The sequence below is a fragment of the Oculina patagonica genome, chromosome 5 (assembly GCF_052425735.1).
Source record: "Oculina patagonica isolate OP01 chromosome 5, crgOcupat, whole genome shotgun sequence".
NCBI lineage: Eukaryota > Metazoa > Cnidaria > Anthozoa > Scleractinia > Oculinidae > Oculina > Oculina patagonica.
In genome coordinates, this window is record NC_135762.1 from 7,936,116 (window position 1) to 7,942,199 (window position 6,084).

The window sequence follows — 6,084 nt, forward strand, 5'->3', positions numbered from 1 at the left end:
AACCCTGATTTGTTTTGCAAGTACGGTAATAGCGGTGCCGATTTCACAGCCAAAACACAAGCGAGTTGTGAACAATAGATGGAAGAGCTCTCTGTTTACCAAAAGACTAGCCAAATATTTACCAACAGGCTAGAATCAATACAGCCAAACTCTCATCTTCAAATTGCATTAGCGGAGCAGCTGTATAAATCCATTCCGCAAACACATTTCGAAAGTAAACAGAAGAATAAATCAGTTTGCACTTGAGGGCACGTGTTGGTAACCACAAGAAGGCCTTGAATGGCGCGTTTTCAAATGACGCAGTTAAATTTATTTCTAACTGTTAAAAGATTTTCAGCCACTTCTTTCGTTCTTGGTCTTTTTTATACCTTCCTTTTTCAAAGAAAGTTAAAAAAACACACGCACAAAGAATGAGTATTAGGCGTTTATTAACTGGCTGTAATCGCAAATCTTTCAGCATATACAAATTGAAATTGACTTCCAGTAGTTAAAAGCGCCTTTCGACAAGATTCAATCGACAAATCTTTTAAAATCCTTTTAGAAAAAATAAAATAAAAATACGTGACAGTTTAATCACAATATAATAACTTTTTCACCTGGCCTTGTTGACCGAATGAAATCGGAAAACCATTTGGCCTCTGGCTTTTGTTTAATTATAATTAATCTTTTGATTTGACTTAAGAACTCAGCTGCCGTCAGCTAAACATGTTGACATAAACACCAAAAAAAAGCTTCAACAACTAAAAACAGCGACGCTTTAGATTGCAGTAAAAAATAAAGTGTCTCTAGTTGTTTACATGACTAATGGTTCTACCACATGTACCCTTCACTTGCTTACAAACATCATCAAACTTTGGTTCAAACTCCGCAATTTTTTTTTTCTTGGTCTTTTTTTCACTTTTTGTCTTTATTTGGCCACCCATATATGTCCACTAAAGAGGATTCACAGCAAATTTCAACAGATTTAGTTGATAATTTTTCAACGGATTCCATTTATATTATGAGTTGCTGATAGTTGGAGAAAGCGTGTTTTTCGTGGACAAGGCGTCACACGCGCGTGTTTTGTGACTGTATCTCGCGTGTACCCACTTTGAGCTCGATTTTCGCAGACTTTGCGTCCTATGTACGGTCTAGGCTCATTCCTAACACTTGTTGCTTATGTTACCTTTCGAGATAACAAGGTAACAACTAGTTATAGAATACTTCAGACCTGTTTAGTTTGAAAGCCCGCGTACCCCACCGCAGAATCCCGCGGGTGCCCTTGCGCGTTCCCGCGCGTAGTCCCATTAATATTGTTTTCTCGATCGTAAGAACGACTAACTACGGCTTTCTAAAATATTTTCGGAAAGGTAAACAAAACAACGGGCTATTTTTTGAGTTTTAAACAGCTGCAAGACTAGTGGCATTTATTGTGTTTAAAATAACTTCGAATTACATTTTGAGTGTTTGTGTGGCATTTGAAGCTAGTATATGAAGACATTTAAGACTTCAACAGCTTCGGATCTCAATTACGCTCCAAACAATACAAGCAAACAACACAAAGCCAAAAGAACAACCCAGCTCTTGAAGTACAGAAGAGATACAGTGAGTAAAGTTGATACAATTTACTAAGCACTCGCTTGAAGTTCTTCCGCTTTTGTTATAAAAAAAAAAATACCGCGTGTTTTATTCGCTCAGTGTTTTCTTGTTGAACTGATCCAGTTGCGGCAAACTGACACAACTGTTTTTGACTAGTAGGACATAACAAACCAAAAATATAATAAAGTCTGTCTTCACAGATTGTGGGAATATCTGTACAAATAATCATACATTCTTCCTTTAATAACTTTTTGCAAAAAGTGAAGCATGCACCATAAAATTTCCATACCAGATCTATATTTCAATCAAATTCAGTCGTAAGTTAACCATGTTTGCAATCACCGATCCAGAATTTGATTGCGTCTGATAGCTGGAAAAATTTCTAAATTTAGCCTTTAAGGACAAACATTAGCTCTCGATTTGCATATTATATAAGAACGTGCTTTTTGTTATTCACTTATCACTTTCCCCTGATGAAGGCTTTAGTTTAAGCCGAAACGTTGGGACATTGCGGATATTTTACGAACATTTTACAACAATTTTTAACCAGAGTAACGTTTTTATTTTCTTAATGAATCAACCACCTGGTTACAGGTCCATTTTTAAAAAAACATTTTGAAGGTGTTTGTATTCGATCACCGACCCAATAAAATTGGGTTCAACTGAAAGTTCGTTTCTGTCCGATCGGCAACGTCCTGACAGAAAGGAGAAGAAGAGGTCCTGATCGAAAATAACAGGTTCTCACTACAGGGGTTTTGTCATCTTCATCAAGTCCCACCCATGGATAATGGTTTAGTTTCAGACCAGAATCAGTCTTTCCAACGCAAATGCTTTGTTCGGCTTTTCTTTTTCTCTTCCTGTCTCTTTTTTTAAAGACATATGAACCATAATATCAATAGTGATTAGACTAAAACTACAGCATAGAGCGGTTTTCACTTGAGTGTCGAAAGTAATTCGCGTTTGCTTCGGTTTTGCATTACTACGCTCAGTGATTGGCTTAAAAATCTCCCGCCACTTTCTCAGCCAATCAGAACTAAAACCAAAACCAATCGTGACTCGCTCGCGCACGTTTTCCCGCGCTTCGTGCCAGCTAATATGCATGTATTTGCTTCGAGTTTTGATTGGCTCACTGGATTGTCTGTGACGTTTGTGATTGGGCAGAGTAATTACTTTGGTTTTAGTTTTACGACACTCAATTGAAAACTGCTCTAATATTAATAGTGATTAGACTAAAACTACAGCATATACGATCGAATTCCGGCAGATTTCCCTTTCAGTTTTAACCTCCAAGGAAACAGAGAGATGGAACCCACAGAAATGACCTCGCTCCCAATGTGTGGCTTCATAGCTCAGTTGATAGAGCATTTCACCAGTATCGATTCCCGTTGAAGCCATGCATTTTTGTCAGGTTTCCTAGCCCTAATTGCTTAAATTGGTGGACTCACCGTGAGGATTGCGACTCATCGCTTGTGTCTCTCCTCCGTATAAATAATTTCATTTATTCTGTTATCTATTCCTTCATTAGAAAGACAGAACCCACAAAAATGACCTGTGTAAAATGGAAATTGGCTCAAAAAATCTGGAGTTCGAACAATCGGGGGTTAAATTAGTGTTCGACTGTGTACTTTCGGTTCGAGTTATCAAGAAGATGGAAAAATCGGGATTCACGCTGTAGATTTTGTAAACAATCTAACGCGGCTCAAAATGTAACTTAAAATTACGTAACTTCGAAATTTTACGTATTAATTGGACTTTGGCCATACATGGGTGCGTTGTTTAATGTATTTGTCCTTTTAAGAAGTGCTTCTATATATAGGCTGTACAAGGGTTCGAAATCCGGAAGGGGGTCCACCTGACCCACCAGAAATATCGAGTAGCACCATAGTAAGCCAGTTCCTTTAGGCCCAGAAACCTTGAAAAGGTCAATAACAAATTGAGTATACAAAAGACAAATTCTGCTTTTAACACCAAATGCTGAAACTTTATTAGATGTTCACAGATGTTTACAGGTATTACCAAATTCGTGAGAACTTTACGTTATTACAGCAGAGAATTAAAGAGTTACATAACCATCTTACGTAGTATCAAGAGAACTGCTAAATTGTTTGCTTAGTCAAAATTATTTTAAAATTGTTTGATTTGCCCTTAAATGTTTTGCACTATAATCAAGACTCACTCAAACTCAATCCGACTCGGAAAAAACATTCCGGGACCCACCTGGGCAAGTAGTAAGGGCGTGGGGGATAATCATAAAACGATCTGAAAAGTCGCCATGGCTAACGGTCGGTCAAAAAGACTCAAAAATGAAATAGAGTTCTCACTTGTTTATTTTCTTTTATTGTTTAACTGCACTATAATTAATACTCCCTCAAACCACAGTTAATAGTCTTAATAGAGGGAAATAGTTAAGAAGCCCAACAAACATAAAATGAGCAAACAAAGAGGCCAAGAGTTAGGTTGGGAGGTCCATGACAGAGCACATCTTTTGTTTTGCGCTCATACACTTATGCACGAGTTACGTAATCGAATGTTTTTTATTGGTTAGTTGCATGAACACTAGCCTGAATTTCAGACATCCCTCTGTGGTCGCCTGCTTATGGGAAGCAGGCGACCACAGAGGAATGTCTGAAATTCAGGCTACATGAACACACGTAATCACATATTGTATTTTGTCAGATTTTGTGCAGGGTCAACCCCAAAATAGCGAACAAAAACCTACAACAAAGAACTTTTCCGGGCTTCATCATTTCCCATTGTTAACTACGGTATGCTCAAATTCCATCTGGCTTGGAAGCAAACATTCTAGGCAGGTAGTCAGGGCGTGGGGTTAATTTAAATGATCTGAGAAGTCGCCATAGCGAACATCGGAAAAGGCTCTCACTAGTTTATTTTCATAGCTTTGATCGTTTAACTATTTGTAGGTCTCCAAGCGAAAGGCTATACAGGGGCGATTCCAGGATTTTTCTTAGTAGGGGGTGTACCACTAGGAATTTCTAACTGATTTTTTTAAGCAGAATACCAGTTGTATTAGAAAGCTGCAGGTCATCTCAGGGGGATGCGTACCCCCTGCACCCTCCCCCTAGATCCGCCCCTGCTATACTAGAAGAATATCGACCTTACGTCATGATCACATCGAATGCAGTGAGGTCAGAACAGAAAAGACCGAGGGCCGATAATGTCCCAGCACGGTCCCGAGCAAGCTTGGTTAATAAGAGATTTATTACACGACTTTGAAAAAATGCTGCAAAAACTTAACCCGGTCCAATACTTAGAAAATTTTAAGCCAGCAAAATTGAAAAGGGCGCGTGTAATAAGCTTACATAACATCATGCCAGCGTGGGGCAAACTGTTTACAGTTTCCAAAATATTTTGGGCAAGAAAAAATTTACAACATCCTGTTTTTCGAGTTGGTGTAGTGGTGGCGTTTATTATATTAAAAATAACTCAGTTCAAGTGATCAGTTTTGAGTGCCTTTGTCAGTTTTATGTGCGGCTAGTTCATAAACCTTGGATCAGAGCTACACTGCAAGCAATACAGGGCCAAAAAGAGAGTTAGCGGTTAAAGTAGAGGAGGTCTGGTAAGTGAACCTATTTTTAGGTTTTCTCTCGTTTAACATGTAGAACAATTACGTGCTCTTGAAAAAATTGCCAACATATATTGTGTTTTGTTGGTCTTCTTGTATAAAAATCTCCCTGCTGATCAGTGGTTCGAACACACGATAAGCGCTTTACTTGTTGAACTGAATTTTACTGAAAACTGAGCCAATTGTTTGCATTCTTGAGCCTATTTATTGATCATTTATATCACTGATTTAAATTCAGTGAATTTAAATATTTATTGTCGCTTCTTCGCTTTTTCCAGCCGTTTCAGTCAGTCAAGAATTAACACATTCGATATCTCTGAAACAAACCGTCGATGTTGTTACAGAATCGTCTGTGACAGAAATGTACTTATTCCTGTTTTATTCTCGCCTATCGAGCCAGAAAATCTCGTCCCTTGTTCGTTGGCTTATTCTCCAGTTGATCATATTTTAAGTCCCCCTCCCCCAAAAAGCCCATGTGCTTAGATTTAATCTAATGGATGAAACGTTTCTTCCAATTGTAAACTGCAGATCTTGTTTTTGCATTTTATGTCGTTGGAGAATAAACCTTAATTTCATTTGACGACATGTGGAGCATGTTTTGTGTTCTATATCTATATCGTCATGTTTTGAGTGTTTTATCAAACAATATTGTTAGGTGCACCTAAATTTTTTCATTGGCAAAATCGCTTTCAAAGATAAGTTCAATCATTTTGGACGCGCAAAATTCCAAAAGCCGGGCTTGTTATCATTGCTTGTATAATAGTGTCTATTATAGCACCTTTATCCACTTGAAGCTTTTTTTTATCCACTAGAAGTTGGTAAAGGTAAATTAAAAACCATAGCGAATCTGGAAAGGTCACCATTTTAAGTTTATAGAGCGGTTTTCACTTGAGTGTCGAAAGTAAATTGCGTTTGCTTTGGTT